General features: G+C 51.8%; 1 protein-coding gene across 1 annotated transcript in view; it reads right to left on the bottom strand.

The window, feature by feature from the left end:
• Window positions 1-17,388, bottom strand: part of LOC146839223 (uncharacterized) — a 115,856-nt gene extending 98,468 nt beyond the window's left edge. Inside the window, exon 1 of the mRNA XM_085603234.1 lies at window positions 17,276-17,388. The gene's annotated coding sequence lies outside the window, so the exon portion shown is untranslated. The remainder of the gene's footprint in view (window positions 1-17,275) is intronic.
• Window positions 17,389-17,838: the final 450 nt, after the last annotated feature.

Here is a 17,838-nt window from a genome sequence, read left to right on the forward strand (position 1 = left end):
TTCTCTGGACCGGAAGACATCATTTCCTTTGGTTTTTGCTTTGTTCGCCATAAGTTGGCAGGGTATGCTCAGACGTGAGTCCCTTGCTCACTTTGCCACTGGATTCAAGCAAGCCTGGCTGAAGACGGCTGAAATGCCAGAAACTGGTCCTAGGAACCTTGTTTCCGGTCCAGGGAAGACATGGCTTGGCAGTTCGGGCTGGACTGTTCCCATGAGGCACAGGGTCAGACTGATTTGCATATGGCCATGTCTGAACTGGGGTGGCAGAGTGGGCTAAAGAACGGTGATGGATTAAACCCAGATCAGTTGACTGGGGGTGAGTGCTTGCAATGTTCAACACTCCGTCCATCATTTCCTTTGGTTTTTGCTTTGTTCGCCATAAGTTGGCAGGGTATGCTCAGACGTGAGTCCCTTGCTCACTTTGCCACTGGATTCAAGCAAGCCTGGCTGAAGACGGCTGAAATGCCAGAAACTGGTCCTAGGAACCTTGTTTCCGGTCCAGGGAAGACATGGCTTGGCAGTTCGGGCTGGACTGTTCCCATGAGGCACAGGGTCAGACTGATTTGCATATGGCCATGTCTGAACTGGGGTGGCAGAGTGGGCTAAAGAACGGTGATGGATTAAACCCAGATGAGTTGACTGGGGGTGAGTGCTTGCAATGTTCAACACTCCGTCCATCATTTCCTTTGGTTTTTGCTTTGTTCGCCATAAGTTGGCAGGGTATGCTCAGACGTGAGTCCCTTGCTCACTTTGCCACTGGATTCAAGCAAGCCTGGCTGAAGACGGCTGAAATGCCAGAAACTGGTCCTAGGAACCTTGTTTCCGGTCCAGGGAAGACATGGCTTGGCAGTTCGGGCTGGACTGTTCCCATGAGGCACAGGGTCAGACTGATTTGCATATGGCCATGTCTGAACTGGGGTGGCAGAGTGGGCTAAAGAACGGTGATGGATTAAACCCAGATCAGTTGACTGGGGGTGAGTGCTTGCAATGTTCAACACTCCGTCCATCATTTCCTTTGGTTTTTGCTTTGTTCGCCATAAGTTGGCAGGGTATGCTCAGACGTGAGTCCCTTGCTCACTTTGCCACTGGATTCAAGCAAGCCTGGCTGAAGACGGCTGAAATGCCAGAAACTGGTCCTAGGAACCTTGTTTCCGGTCCAGGGAAGACATGGCTTGGCAGTTCGGGCTGGACTGTTCCCATGAGGCACAGGGTCAGACTGATTTGCATATGGCCATGTCTGAACTGGGGTGGCAGAGTGGGCTAAAGAACGGTGATGGATTAAACCCAGATCAGTTGACTGGGGGTGAGTGCTTGCAATGTTCAACACTCCGTCCATCATTTCCTTTGGTTTTTGCTTTGTTCGCCATAAGTTGGCAGGGTATGCTCAGACGTGAGTCCCTTGCTCACTTTGCCACTGGATTCGAGCAAGCCTGGCTGAAGACGGCTGAAATGCCAGAAACTGGTCCTAGGAACCTTGTTTCCGGTCCAGGGAAGACATGGCTTGGCAGTTCGGGCTGGACTGTTCCCATGAGGCACAGGGTCAGACTGATTTGCATATGGCCATGTCTGAACTGGGGTGGCAGAGTGGGCTAAAGAACGGTGATGGATTAAACCCAGATCAGTTGACTGGGGGTGAGTGCTTGCAATGTTCAACACTCCGTCCATCATTTCCTTTGGTTTTTGCTTTGTTCGCCATAAGTTGGCAGGGTATGCTCAGACGTGAGTCCCTTGCTCACTTTGCCACTGGATTCAAGCAAGCCTGGCTGAAGACGGCTGAAATGCCAGAAACTGGTCCTAGGAACCTTGTTTCCGGTCCAGGGAAGACATGGCTTGGCAGTTCGGGCTGGACTGTTCCCATGAGGCACAGGGTCAGACTGATTTGCATATGGCCATGTCTGAACTGGGGTGGCAGAGTGGGCTAAAGAACGGTGATGGATTAAACCCAGGTCAGTTGACTGGGGGTGAGTGCTTGCAATGTTCAACACTCCGTCCATCATTTCCTTTGGTTTTTGCTTTGTTCGCCATAAGTTGGCAGGGTATGCTCAGACGTGAGTCCCTTGCTCACTTTGCCACTGGATTCAAGCAAGCCTGGCTGAAGACGGCTGAAATGCCAGAAACTGGTCCTAGGAACCTTGTTTCCGGTCCAGGGAAGACATGGCTTGGCAGTTCGGGCTGGACTGTTCCCATGAGGCACAGGGTCAGACTGATTTGCATATGGCCATGTCTGAACTGGGGTGGCAGAGTGGGCTAAAGAACGGTGATGGATTAAACCCAGATCAGTTGACTGGGGGTGAGTGCTTGCAATGTTCAACACTCCGTCCATCATTTCCTTTGGTTTTTGCTTTGTTCGCCATAAGTTGGCAGGGTATGCTCAGACGTGAGTCCCTTGCTCACTTTGCCACTGGATTCAAGCAAGCCTGGCTGAAGACGGCTGAAATGCCAGAAACTGATCCTAGGAACCTTGTTTCCGGTCCAGGGAAGACATGGCTTGGCAGTTCGGGCTGGACTGTTCCCATGAGGCACAGGGTCAGACTGATTTGCATATGGCCATGTCTGAACTGGGGTGGCAGAGTGGGCTAAAGAACGGTGATGGATTAAACCCAGATCAGTTGACTGGGGGTGAGTGCTTGCAATGTTCAACACTCCGTCCATCATTTCCTTTGGTTTTTGCTTTGTTTGCCATAAGTTGGCAGGGTATGCTCAGACGTGAGTCCCTTGCTCACTTTGCCACTGGATTCAAGCAAGCCTGGCTGAAGACGGCTGAAATGCCAGAAACTGGTCCTACGAACCTTGTTTCCGGTCCAGGGAAGACATGGCTTGGCAGTTCGGGCTGGACTGTTCCCATGAGGCACAGGGTCAGACTGATTTGCATATGGCCATGTCTGAACTGGGGTGGCAGAGTGGGCTAAAGAACGGTGATGGATTAAACCCAGATCAGTTGACTGGGGGTGAGTGCTTGCAATGTTCAACACTCCGTCCATCATTTCCTTTGGTTTTTGCTTTGTTCGCCATAAGTTGGCAGGGTATGCTCAGACGTGAGTCCCTTGCTCACTTTGCCACTGGATTCAAGCAAGCCTGGCTGAAGACGGCTGAAATGCCAGAAACTGGTCCTAGGAACCTTGTTTCCGGTCCAGGGAAGACATGGCTTGCTAGTTCGGGCTGGACTGTTCCCATGAGGCACAGGGTCAGACTGATTTGCATATGGCCATGTCTGAACTGGGGTGGCAGAGTGGGCTAAAGAACGGTGATGGATTAAACCCAGATCAGTTGACTCGGGGTGAGTGCTTGCAATGTTCAACACTCCGTCCATCATTTCCTTTGGTTTTTGCTTAGTGACAATACTGGCCACAACAGACGATGACACAAAACGACACCTGACCAGGGCGGAGTGTCTAGTGACAATACTGGCCACAACAGATGATGATGCAGAACGACACCTGACCAGGGCGGAGTGTATAGTGACAATACTGGCCACAACAGATGATGATGCAGAACGACACCTGACCAGGGCGGAGTGTATAGTGACAATACTGGCCACAACAGATGATGACGCAGAACGACACCTGACTAGAGCGGACTGGACAGTGACAATACTGGCCACAACAGATGATGACGCGGAACGACACCTGACCTGGTCGGAGTGTATAGTAATAATACTGGCCACAACAGATGATGACACGGAACAACACCTGACCAGGACGGCGTGTATAGTAATAATACTGGCCACAACAGATGATGACGTGGAACGACACCTGACCAGGGTGGAGTGTATAGTGACAATACTGGCCACAACAGATGAGGACGCAGAAAGACACCTGACCAGGGCGGAGTGTATAGTGACAATACTGGCCACAACAGATGATGACGCAGAACGACACCTGACTAGGGCGGACTGGACAGTGACAAACCTGGCCACAACAGATGATGACACGGAACAACACCTGACCAGGACGGAGTGTATAGTAATAATACTGGCCACAACCGACGATGACGCAGAATGACACCTGACCAGGGTGGAGTGTATAGTGACAATACTGGCCACAACAGATGATGACGCCGAACGAAACCCGACCAGGGCGGAGTGTATAGTGAGAATACTGGCCACAACAGATGATGACGCAGAATGACACCTGACCAGGGTGGAGTGTATAGTGACAATACTGGCCACAACAGATGATGACGCAGAACGAAACCCGACCAGGGCGGAGTGTATAGTGACAATCCTGGCCACAACAGATGATGACGCAAAACGACACCCGACCAGGGCAGAGCGGGCAGTGACAATACTGGCCACAACAGATGATGACACAAAACGACAACCGACCAGGGCAGAGTGTATAGTAATAATACTGGCCACAACAGATGATGACGCAATTGCCTGTATCTTTAAGTGGAGTTGATGGAACATTTGCGTATGATCTGACTCTCGGCATTCAAGAATTTCTCCACTATACACAAAATATACCACAAAGTCCTTATATCCTACCCACTGAGGACTATAAGAGAGTTTTCTATACAGATGGCTCTGCACATCCTGTGGTTGTTATGACACAGGAATACAATGTGACATGTGCTGCTTGCAGGGAAATTGTGAAAACGCCAAATTCAAACCACTGTAGACTCTCATTAAAACCTTTGGTGACTGCACTGTGCAGCTCTCCGATATTCACGCCTTGTTGCTCGCACTACAGAAGGCTGATCCACCCATTCCCAGACTGATAGTGTCAGATTCATCCTTCTGTGCAAGGGTACAATGTCGATTTAGCACAATGGCATTTGAAAGGTACCAGACATTCAAAAAGGAAACCCATTAAAAATAAGCAAGGTAAGCGGTTTTCTTTTTTTTAAATTGAATTTTCCCTCGTCGTCGGATGTTGACTCCCTCCTCACCACCCTTACCTGCAAGGGCAGCTCCTGTGCATAGATTCCTAATAGTGAAGTAAGATGAAGTGTAGCATGCACAGACTCATAGTGCCCTGAGATGCAGTGCATAGATCCCCTACAATACAGTCAGATGCAGAGTACAGATTCCTCACAGTGCAGTAAGATGCAGTGCAGAGATTCCTCACAGTGTAGTAAGATGCAGTGCAGTGCACAGATCCCTCACAGTGCAGTAAGATGCAGTGCACAGATCCCTCATAGTGCAGTAAGATGCAGTGCAGAGATTCCTCATGGTGCAGTAAGATGCAGTGCAGTGCACAGATCCCTCACAGTGCAGTAAGATGCACTGCAGTGTGCCGATTCCTCATAGTGCAGTAAGATGCAGTGCACAGATCCCTCATAGTGCAGTAAGATGCAAAGCAGAGATTCCTCATAGTGGGCTAAAGAACGGTGATGGACTGTTCCCATGAGGCACAGGGTCAGACTGATTTGCATATGGCCATGTCTGAACTGGGGTGGCAGAGTGGGCTTGTTGGACTTGGCCCTTTTTCCCTCATTTTTTTCGTTTTTGTAATGTTAAGGTGCAGGTGCTTACTTCTCCCAAGATGGCTGCCACAGACCCCTGCTACTGCAGGGTGGTCGTTTTTCATAGTAGCACCCTAGCTGCCAGGAGCTGGCTGGGACCCACAACAATGTTGCGATACCAGCCCGCCTTTTTGTCCCATAGTTAGAGTGGGGAAGCTCCTGGAAGAAGCTGGAACCTTCTAGAAGGGAGGTGGGGTTTTACTTTTGCCGCCTTGGCTAGAGGTCCCCTGACCTAGGGCTACTTAAGAGTGGGAGGGAAACTTGTGGAGTGAGTTGGCCATTGGGGTGAAGCAGAGCTGGAAGAATCCACCAGGAGTGTAGGCGGTAGGGCCTAGCCAGGGACTTATGCCTCTGAGAGTGACAGGATTTAGGTACTGCCTCTTAAGTGAGTGAGGTGCCCTGTGAATCCCACTGATCTTGCCCAGTAGTAGGAGGACCCAGAGACTCTCTGCCAACCTGACTAGGAAGGACCTAGTCGCCCTCTCCATCCCTACCCCCTGTAACAGAACCCCTTAAGGGCGCCAGATACATCTGCGCCACAAGACTTCATCTGTCAACTGAGAACTGAAACCTAACTGTAAGAACTGAGACTGCATGACAAGAGCGAGCTGTAAGCCTTGAATGCCGGAGCTGAGACTGCGTGTCCAAGCTACTCTTTTGAACAAAATACTAAGCCGGTTGCCGAGACCCCGGGGATCGACCAGGTACTAGCGCTGTGACCCCCGCGCTCCCTGCCCTGGTCTGGGACCCCCGGCAGCGTGCTCCGCTGAGCACCATATCCCCATCCTTAATTTGAGCCCCCCCCTGCGACGACGAAGCCAGCGCACTCACCGCCGCGGCGAAGCCAGCGCACTCACCGCCGCGGCCTGGAGGCCTGGAGAAGTGCCCTGCTGTGTCGTGAGGCCCTGGAGGAGTGCCCTGCTGTGTCGCGAGGCCCAGGAGGAGCCCGGGGCCCCGTCGCTGCCGTCGCAGCCGTGTGAGGAGGTGCGCAAGGTCGGGGCCGAGTTCCCCCAACGTCGTGAGGACGGACGCCTGCTGACGCCGAGACGGAGGTAAGCCCGGAGGCCGAGATCCCCCCTGGTGCGCCCCCTGCTGGTCTGGGAACCACACCGCACTTGGCCCGGGTTGTCCCCTCTGTGGGAGTCCCCTCCCCTGCTGCGCGACGGAGAGACCCCGCCGAGGGATCCGTTCCGTGTCCCCCTTTAGTGAGACTGAGTGCGGTGCCTTGAGAACTGCACCGGAGCGTAGACACTTGCTCCTCGCGTCCTGTTGCACTCCCCCTGGAAGCCTCTTCCGAAGGACTGATTAACATTGTTCACGAGAGGCGCTTTCACTCCACCGGCTCCGCTGCAACGGCCTCGGAGTCCAGAACGAGTAGCGTGTTATGTTATATGCTCTGCTCGAAAGTATTTACATGCCGATGATCACGAGTAGCGTGTTATGTTATATGCTCTGCTCGAAAGTATTTACATGCCGATGATCACGAGTAGCGTGTTATGTTATATGCTCTGCTCGAAAGTATTTACATGCCGATGATCGCGAGTAGCGCGCCACGTTATATGCTCTGTTTGAAAGTACTTACATGCTAAGGATCACGAGTAGCGTGGTATGTTATATGCTCTGCTCGAAAGTATTTATATGCTAATGATCGCGAGTAGCGCGTGGTGTCATATGCCCGGCTCGAAAGTATTTACATGCCCAGGGTTACGAGCGGCGCATTGTGATATATGCTCTGCTCAGAAGTAGTGACAGGCAATTGATTAAGAATAACGCCTTGTGTTATATGCCCTACTCGACAGTAATTACATGCCAAGGGATGCGCGTAGCGCATGGTGTTATATGTTCTGCACGAAGGTAATTCCATACCAGGATCACGAGTAACGTGTCGTATTACATGCTCTGCTCGACTGTAATTACCTGCAAATGGTTGCGCGTAGCGCTTTGTTTCATATGCTTTACTTCACAGGATTAGGGGCCATCGATTACGAGGAGCGCTCAGTTCCACAGGCGCCATGTTAGTGAACCCAATGTGTCCCCGTTCAAGTATTACGCTTAGTTAGAAGGCTGGTCCAGGGAAAGACTTTACGTAAGCGCGCACAGCGCTAGAACAAGGTTAGGCACTGCATAAATACCACCCAGAGTGTCGAATGTAATGTTATGATGGTATTATAATTCATGTATTACCTTGTGATTTCCTGAACTGCATCTGACCAGCTATACTTGGATAAACTTGAAGTATTTGCATAATTTGAACGGTGTGGCGTCCCTTATTGTGTGTGTCCCTAGTCCATGAGAAGCGTGTGGTGTATGGTTGCTTAGCACATAGCCCTCTGGTTGCCCGACCGGCTCGCGCCACGCTACCGCCTATAGGGCCTGGTGACCCCAGGTTCCTACATTGTTGGCCAGCGGTGGGATCCTTGGGACTTGTGACCATACAGCACCCTTCCGTGAGGCGAAGGGCGCCACAATTAAACCCCTATCATACATTTTTTTTGTTCCACAGCTCAGAAACCATTGTTGCTGGATCATTAGTTCCACTGTCCAGGTTGAGAGTGCGAGAAGCCTGGTTAGCTATTAACTGTTGCCTACACCCTAGGAATTTTCTCCTTAGAGTCTAGGTCCCCACCTGCCAGAATGGAATCCCGGTTAGCTGACCTCGAGGGGTACACAGTGAAGCAACTAAGGGAGTTCGCGCAGGAGTTGGGGGTGCCTGGGATGCGGAGGGCCAAAGCGCCGGAACTCCGTACCGCCATTAGGGCATGGGTAGAAGCCCACCCAGAAGGGAGAGGGGATGAGGGACAGGGGGCGCCAGATGCACCTCAGGAGGACAGCGCCCAAGAAGTCCTAGACATCGTACACATAGAGGAGTCTGAAAATGTGCCCCCAGGGAGACGTTCTGGGGCCAGTAGTAAGACAGGGTCTAGCAGGAGCGCGTCTCCAAGGGAGTATGAGGACAGAAGGGAAGAGAGGCAGTTAAAATGGGAGCTAGCCAAACTGGAACAGGAAAGAGAAAGAGAGAATAGGAGATGGGTAATGGAGGAGAGGAGGATGGCGCACGAGCTTCGGATGAAGGAGTTGGAGCTGCGTGCCCTCCAGATGAGTGTGTCCAGTGAGGACACTGGTGGCAGCATACCGGAAGCTCCACAGGAGCTAGAAGTTTATTTACCCCAGGATGACATCACCAGGGTGTCTGAGGAGGCATTGGGGTGTGAACCTGAAGGGGGTGGTGCAGGGATCTCCCAACCCAGCGAGGTGGGAGGAGTGGCAGATAGCCCAGCTAGGTCCCAGGGAGAGAGGGTTGTAGGGCCTCACGACCTATCTGTAGGAAGGCGTGAGACGGGGAGGTGTCCCGAGGTGCCCCAACCGAAGTCTCAGGGCCTGGAGAGTTCCGCAAGGGAGCCCCAGGTTGGGAGCCTAGGCTGTCCCGATGTGCCATCCAGTGCAGGGGAGCCCCTAGTGTCAGGAGGACCCAGGGCGACTGTAACCAGCGCGCCTGAGGTTCTGGGGTTGGCCCAGTCGCAGGGTTTAGATCCTGTGCTGGGATGCCAGGCTCAGGGGTTGCCTGACCTGGCGGGTGGGACATCTGTTAACAGTGTCCCCCCAGAATTGACTTCCAGAGGTACTTCTCCAGGTGGGAGGGTGCGGAACTCTGGAAGGGGGTGCAGAGGGAGGAAGGTCTCACCTCGGGCACCGGCTCAGCCACAGGGCTTAGATCCTGGGTTGGGAGGCCAGGGATGGGTACTGCCTGACCTGGCGGGTGGGACATCTGTTAGCAGTGTCCCCCCAGAATTGTCTTCCAGGGGTGCTACTCCTGTTGGGAGGGTGCGGAACTCTGGAAGGGGGTGCAGTGGGAGGAAGGTCTCGCCTCTGGCACCGACTCAGCCTAAGGGTTTAGACCCTAGGTTGAGGGATCAGTTGAGGGGTCAAGGCCCTAGACTGAGGAGGAAGTGGTGGTCTGAGGGTGCCTCGCAGGGTAGGGTGAGGAACCCCAGAAGGAGATTTAGGGGGAGGAGAGCCTCGCCCCTGAAGGCTGGTCAGCCTAAGGGTGTGAACCCCAGGAGGAAGGACCAGAGGCAGTTTAGGACTGCAAGGAGGAGGACCGGAGTGGTCAACGGGCACTACAGGCCTGGGGCTACTGCCCCCCACTCCGCGAGATCACCCGGGCCAGAGACATCTGGACGGCCCAGGGGCCGGTCCTGGCCACAACTAGCTAGGGAGCCCCAGTGGGGTGGTTTCGTTGGTCCAGGGAGGTTTGTTAGGGAACCATCGGGTTCCAGAGCGGCGGAGAACCTGCGGGTGCTCCTGCCGTTGCGGGCCTGCGTCCACCTTTTCTCGCCCGAAGCAGGGAAGACCATCAAGGCATTGATCGGTCTACCCTGGCTTTCGGCTGGAAGGGGGTTATGTTGGACTTGGCCCTTTTTCCCTCATTTTTTTCGTTTTTGTAATGTTAAGGTGCAGGTGCTTACTTCTCCCAAGATGGCTGCCACAGACCCCTGCTACTGCAGGGTGGTCGTTTTTCATAGTAGCACCCTAGCTGCCAGGAGCTGGCTGGGACCCACAACAATGTTGCGATACCAGCCCGCCTTTTTGTCCCATAGTTAGAGTGGGGAAGCTCCTGGAAGAAGCTGGAACCTTCTAGAAGGGAGGTGGGGTTTTACTTTTGCCGCCTTGGCTAGAGGTCACCTGACCTAGGGCTACTTAAGAGTGGGAGGGAAACTTGTGGAGTGAGTTGGCCATTGGGGTGAAGCAGAGCTGGAAGAATCCACCAGGAGTGTAGGCGGTAGGGCCTAGCCAGGGACTTATGCCTCTGAGAGTGACAGGATTTAGGTACTGCCTCTTAAGTGAGTGAGGTGCCCTGTGAATCCCACTGATCTTGCCCAGTAGTAGGAGGACCCAGAGACTCTCTGCCAACCTGACTAGGAAGGACCTAGTCGCCCTCTCCATCCCTACCCCCTGTAACAGAACCCCTTAAGGGCGCCAGATACATCTGCGCCACAAGACTTCATCTGTCAACTGAGAACTGAAACCTAACTGTAAGAACTGAGACTGCATGACAAGAGCGAGCTGTAAGCCTTGAATGCCAGAGCTGAGACTGCGTGTCCAAGCTACTCTTTTGAACAAAATACTAAGCCGGTTGCCGAGACCCCGGGGATCGACCAGGTACTAGCGCTGTGACCCCCGCGCTCCCTGCCCTGGTCTGGGACCCCCGGCAGCGTGCTCCGCTGAGCACCATATCCCCATCCTTAATTTGAGCTCCCCCCTGCGACGACGAAGCCAGCGCACTCACCGCCGCGGCCTGGAGGCCTGGAGAAGTGCCCTGCTGTGTCGTGAGGCCCTGGAGGAGTGCCCTGCTGTGTCGCGAGGCCCAGGAGGAGCCCGGGGCCCCGTCGCTGCTGTCGCAGCCGTGTGAGGAGGTGCGCAAGGTCGGGGCCGAGTTCCCCCAACGTCGTGAGGACGGACGCCTGCTGACGCCGAGACGGAGGTAAGCCCGGAGGCCGAGATCCCCCCTGGTGCGCCCCCTGCTGGTCTGGGAACCACACCGCACTTGGCCCGGGTTGTCCCCTCTGTGGGAGTCCCCTCCCCTGCTGCGCGACGGAGAGACCCCGCCGAGGGATCCGTTCCGTGTCCCCCTTTAGTGAGACTGAGTGCGGTGCCTTGAGAACTGCACCGGAGCGTAGACACTTGCTCCTCGAGTCCTGTTGCACTCCCCCTGGAAGCCTCTTCCGAAGGACTGATTAACATTGTTCACGAGAGGCGCTTTCACTCCACCGGCTCCGCTGCAACGGCCTCGGAGTCCAGAACGAGTAGCGTGTTATGTTATATGCTCTGCTCGAAAGTATTTACATGCCGATGATCACGAGTAGCGTGTTATGTTATATGCTCTGCTCGAAAGTATTTACATGCCGATGATCACGAGTAGCGTGTTATGTTATATGCTCTGCTCGAAAGTATTTACATGCCGATGATCGCGAGTAGCGCGCCACGTTATATGCTCTGTTTGAAAGTACTTACATGCTAAGGATCACGAGTAGCGTGGTATGTTATATGCTCTGCTCGAAAGTATTTATATGCTAATGATCGCGAGTAGCGCGTGGTGTCATATGCCCGGCTCGAAAGTATTTACATGCCCAGGGTTACGAGCGGCGCATTGTGATATATGCTCTGCTCAGAAGTAGTGACAGGCAATTGATTAAGAATAACGCCTTGTGTTATATGCCCTACTCGACAGTAATTACATGCCAAGGGATGCGCGTAGCGCATGGTGTTATATGTTCTGCACGAAGGTAATTCCATACCAGGATCACGAGTAACGTGTCGTATTACATGCTCTGCTCGACTGTAATTACCTGCAAATGGTTGCGCGTAGCACTTTGTTTCATATGCTTTACTTCACAGGATTAGGGGCCATCGATTACAAGGAGCGCTCAGTTCCACAGGCGCCATGTTAGTGAACCCAATGTGTCCCCGTTCAAGTATTACGCTTAGTTAGAAGGCTGGTCCAGGGAAAGACTTTACGTAAGCGCGCACAGCGCTAGAACAAGGTTAGGCACTGCATAAATACCACCCAGAGTGTCGAATGTAATGTTATGATGGTATTATAATTCATGTATTACCTTGTGATTTCCTGAACTGCATCTGACCAGCTATACTTGGATAAACTTGAAGTATTTGCATAATTTGAACGGTGTGGCGTCCCTTATTGTGTGTGTCCCTAGTCCATGAGAAGCGTGTGGTGTATGGTTGCTTAGCACATAGCCCTCTGGTTGCCCGACCGGCTCGCGCCACGCTACCGCCTATAGGGCCTGGTGACCCCAGGTTCCTACAGGGCTAAAGAACGGTGATGGATTAAACCCAGATCAGTTGACTGGGGGTGAGTGCTTGCAATGTTCAACACTCCGTCCATCATTTCCTTTGGTTTTTGCTTTGTTCGCCATAAGTTGGCAGGGTATGCTCAGACGTGAGTCCCTTGCTCACTTTGCCACTGGATTCAAGCAAGCCTGGCTGAAGACGGCTGAAATGCCAGAAACTGGTCCTAGGAACCTTGTTTCCGGTCCAGGGAAGACATGGCTTGGCAGTTCGGGCTGGACTGTTCCCATGAGGCACAGGGTCAGACTGATTTGCATATGGCCATGTCTGAACTGGGGTGGCAGAGTGGGCTAAAGAACGGTGATGGATTAAACCCAGATCAGTTGACTCGGGGTGAGTGCTTGCAATGTTCAACACTCCGTCCATCATTTCCTTTGGTTTTTGCTTAGTGACAATACTGGCCACAACAGACGATGACACAAAACGACACCTGACCAGGGCGGAGTGTCTAGTGACAATACTGGCCACAACAGATGATGATGCAGAACGACACCTGACCAGGGCGGAGTGTATAGTGACAATACTGGCCACAACAGATGATGACGCAGAACGACACCTGACTAGAGCGGACTGGACAGTGACAATACTGGCCACAACAGATGATGACGCGGAACGACACCTGACCTGGTCGGAGTGTATAGTAATAATACTGGCCACAACAGACGATGATACGGAACGACACCTGACCAAGGCGGAGTGTATAGTAATAATACCGGCCACAACAGATGATGACGCAGAACGACACCTGACCAGGGCGGAGTGTATAGTGACAATACTGGCCACAACAGATGATGACGCAGAATGACACCTGACCAGGGTGGAGTGTATAGTGACAATACTGGCCACAACAGATGATGACGCAGAACGACTCCTGACTAGGGCGGAGCGGACAGTGACAATACTGGCCACAACAGATGATGACACGGAACAACACCTGACCAGGACGGCGTGTATAGTAATAATACTGGCCACAACAGATGATGACGTGGAACGACACCTGACCAGGGTGGAGTGTATAGTGACAATACTGGCCACAACAGATGAGGACGCAGAAAGACACCTGACCAGGGAGGAGTGTATAGTGACAATACTGGCCACAACAGATGATGACGCAGAACGACACCTGACTAGGGCGGACTGGACAGTGACAAACCTGGCCACAACAGATGATGACACGGAACAACACCTGACCAGGACGGAGTGTATAGTAATAATACTGGCCACAACCGACGATGACGCAGAATGACACCTGACCAGGGTGGAGTGTATAGTGACAATACTGGCCACAACAGATGATGACGCAGAACGAAACCCGACCAGGGCGGAGTGTATAGTGAGAATACTGGCCACAACAGATGATGACGCAGAATGACACCTGACCAGGGTGGAGTGTATAGTGACAATACTGGCCACAACAGATGATGACGCAGAACGAAACCCGACCAGGGCGGAGTGTATAGTGACAATCCTGGCCACAACAGATGATGACGCAAAACGACACCCGACCAGGGCAGAGCGGGCAGTGACAATACTGGCCACAACAGATGATGACACAAAACGACAACCGACCAGGGCAGAGTGTATAGTAATAATACTGGCCACAACAGATGATGACGCAATTGCCTGTATCTTTAAGTGGAGTTGATGGAACATTTGCGTATGATCTGACTCTCGGCATTCAAGAATTTCTCCACTATACACAAAATATACCACAAAGTCCTTATATCCTACCCACTGAGGACTATAAGAGAGTTTTCTATACAGATGGCTCTGCACATCCTGTGGTTGTTATGACACAGGAATACAATGTGACATGTGCTGCATGCAGGGAAATTGTGAAAACGCCAAATTCAAACCACTGTAGACTCTCATTAAAACCTTTGGTGACTGCACTGTGCAGCTCTCCGATATTCACGCCTTGTTGCTCGCACTACAGAAGGCTGATCCACCCATTCCCAGACTGATAGTGTCAGATTCATCCTTCTGTGCAAGGGTACAATGTCGATTTAGCACAATGGCATTTGAAAGGTACCAGACATTCAAAAAGGAAACCCATTAAAAATAAGCAAGGGCAAGGTAAGCGGTTTTCTTTTTTTTAAATTGAATTTTCCCTCGTCGTCGGATGTTGACTCCCTCCTCACCACCCTTACCTGCAAGGGCAGCTCCTGTGCATAGATTCCTAATAGTGAAGTAAGATGAAGTGTAGCATGCACAGACTCATAGTGCCCTGAGATGCAGTGCATAGATCCCCTACAATACAGTCAGATGCAGAGTACAGATTCCTCACAGTGCAGTAAGATGCAGTGCACAGATTCCTCACAGTGTAGTAAGATGCAGTGCAGTGCACAGATCCCTCACAGTGCAGTAAGATGCAGTGCACAGATCCCTCATAGTGCAGTAAGATGCAGTGCAGAGATTCCTCATGGTGCAGTAAGATGCAGTGCAGTGCACAGATCCCTCACAGTGCAGTAAGATGCACTGCAGTGTGCCGATTCCTCATAGTGCAGTAAGATGCAGTGCACAGATCCCTCATAGTGCAGTAAGATGCAAAGCAGAGATTCCTCATAGTGAAGTAAGATACAGTGCGCACAGATCCCTAACAGTGCAATAATTCAATTCAATTCAATTTTATTTATTATGTTTTGGCTCTCAAAAGAGGGCCACATAGAAGTTTACAATGATAAAAGCAGAAGACAAGTACATATCAAGATTATGACATTTAAGAAACATATTTAGGTACAAAAATAACATACAATGACAGATCTACAACAGGAAGCAATGTCAAACATCTCCAGAGGCATGTTAATAAATAGCTAAAAAAACCTTTAAAAAAGTTAAAAATATAGAAACAGAACATTTCATTAGGAGGCCAATAGAGTGCTTGGAGAAAGCCGTTCAAAGTGGAAATGCCCAGACGGATACAAATAGGTTTTAACCATCTGAGACGCAATATACGGAGCGCAGGGCAGATCAATAAAACATGCATACAATCCTGGGTACTCAATTTACATAAATTGCACATAGGAGAAGAACCATACCATTTGGATAAAAGTAGATTTAAAGGTACTAGGTCGTAACGTAAAAGAAACCAGAATCTACGAATACCATGCGGCAAGTTCCATGTGACATAGGGTTGGGCCAACTTCATCACATAAGAATTAAGGAGAAGGTCTACATCCCTCTTTTCACAGATTAACTTCTTATCAGACTGAAAACATAGTTCCCACGAGGCCTGTTTTAATACGAGTTTTAACTGTAAGGGAGAATACAAAAACAGGGTGTTTTCATCTAATTTTAGAAGGGTTACGGCTTTTCTAAAATTCCTTACAAGTTGTGAAAACTCTTTAAAATTACCCAGTAATTCACTTTTGAGGAGAGCTCTCATCGTCCCTAATTCAGCTCTAGCCAGGCAGGCCACCCATTTTACTAGGGCACATAGTCCCTGTACCCAACTGCTCCTGAGACCGAAATCGAGCCTACAAGCGGCCAAGGAGCACGCAGTATTTAGAGAAGATAGGGATCTTAAGAGTTTCCCCTCAATCTTATGGCAAAAGTCCCAATATTTCACCTCTATAAGTTCTATACCATACAGTATCGTTGCGGGGATTTTAGACCTGTACACCTCCAGTAAACACGAAAAGTGCCTTTTCCCCGTAGCCTGATAGAGGGAGTTTAAACCTTTGCCATGGGCAAGGGCTTTGCGTGAGCTATGCTCAATATGGGGCCTCTCACTCAAGTTAGCCGTGATAATTTTCCCCAGGAAGGTATAGGAGTTAACAACCTCCAGTTTTTGTCCGCCGATATACCATCCAAAATTTTCAGATCGGCACTTCTTCTTACCGGCTATGCACATAACTTTACTTTTAGATATGTTAATCCTCATGCAATGGGCAGCAGCAAAAACATGAAGGGCATGTAGCCGATTTGTAAGTCCTTTAGGAGTCAAGTCTAGAATAAGGACGTCATCGGCATACATCAAGCAGGATATTGGGGTCCCCCCGATCACCGGAGCAATACCCTCACTGGCAGACAAGGCGGCGGGTAGGTCTACAGTATATAAGGAGAACAAAAGGGGAGCCAATAAACAGCCTTGTTTGAGGCCATTCAAGGACGGAATTTGGTAGGAGAGCCCCCTTTCGCCCCCTTGCAAGACACTACACCAAGTCTCTGTATGGAGAGTCCGGACAAGCTCCAATAGATAAGCTGGAACACCAAGAGCTGCCAATTTTCTCCACAGCGTTCTACGATCTACTTTATCAAACGCTGTGGAGAAATCAATAAAAGCCGTATACACCACCCCCCCTCTCACCTGCACGTATTTATCCGTAACCACATGGAGAGCGGTGAGGTTATCTAAAGTACCATGCCCCCTACGGAAGCCAGTTTGTTCAAGAGGCAAGATATTATTCTCCTCGACCCAGTCGGAGAGGAAATTTAAGAGACATTTCGTAAAGACCTTTCCGATAGAGTCGAGGAGGGCTATCAAACGATAATTGCTGGGGCTATCCCTGGTTCCCTTCTTAAGTGCAATAAGATGCAGTGCAGTGCACAGATTCTTCATAGTGCAGTAAGATGCAGTGCAGTGCACAGATTCTTCATAGTGCAGTAAGATGCAGTGCAGTGCACAGATCCCCTCTTTAACACACATGATGCCCACAAACCCCCCCTGAGCCAGAAGGAAAGCCCTCCTGTGGCCCCCGGGTAGAAGAGCCCAGCTCAGCCCCCAGAGGCCCCCGGATAGAAGAGCCCAGCTCAGCCCCCAGAGGCCCCCGGATATTAGAGCCCAGCTCAGCCCCAGAGGCCCCCGGATAGAAGAGCCCAGCTCAGCCCCCAGAGGCCCCCGGATAGAAGAGTCCAGCTCAGCCGGCTCCTGCAGAGATTCCCTCCAGGATTATTCAATCTATTTCTACAAACACAGCAGAAGGTGTTGACAATCTCCTACCTGAGCAGAGACCTGTGCAGACATGTCCAGGCTCTCTCCTCCCCCTGGGGGAGGGGGCAGATCTGGGGCTGGGGGGGCAGATCTGGGATCGGAGGGGGGGGGGGGCAGATCTGGGGTCTGAGGGGGGCAGGGGCAGATCTGGGGTCTGAGGGGGGAGAGGGGCAGATCTGGGGGCTGGGGGGGCAGATCTGGGGTCTGAGGGGGCAGGGGCAAATCTGGGGTCTGATGGGGGGCTGGTGCAGATCTAGGGTCTGGAGGGGCAGGTGTGGGGGAGGAGAGGCAGATCTGGAGTCTGGGGGGGGGTCTGTAGATGAAAGTAACTGCACAGATAGACGAGGTTCCTTCCTCCTCTGCAGCAGGCTGCACACACCAGGAACGAACAGGAAGTGATGTCACCGCCGCTGCTGAGCTGTCTCTGCCGCCGCTGACCCGGAAGAGGAAACCCTTCTCCCGTTCATTCCAGGTGCAGCTCAGTGGATTCATCAGCAGGCGAAGAGCGCCCTCTGGCGGTCTCGGACGGAACCGCCGCCTCCCGGCTCCAGCAGTGAAACAAGCATTGGTGC

Source organism: Triturus cristatus, chromosome 4_2 (genome assembly GCF_964204655.1).
Source record: "Triturus cristatus chromosome 4_2, aTriCri1.1, whole genome shotgun sequence".
Taxonomy (NCBI): Eukaryota; Metazoa; Chordata; class Amphibia; order Caudata; family Salamandridae; genus Triturus; species Triturus cristatus.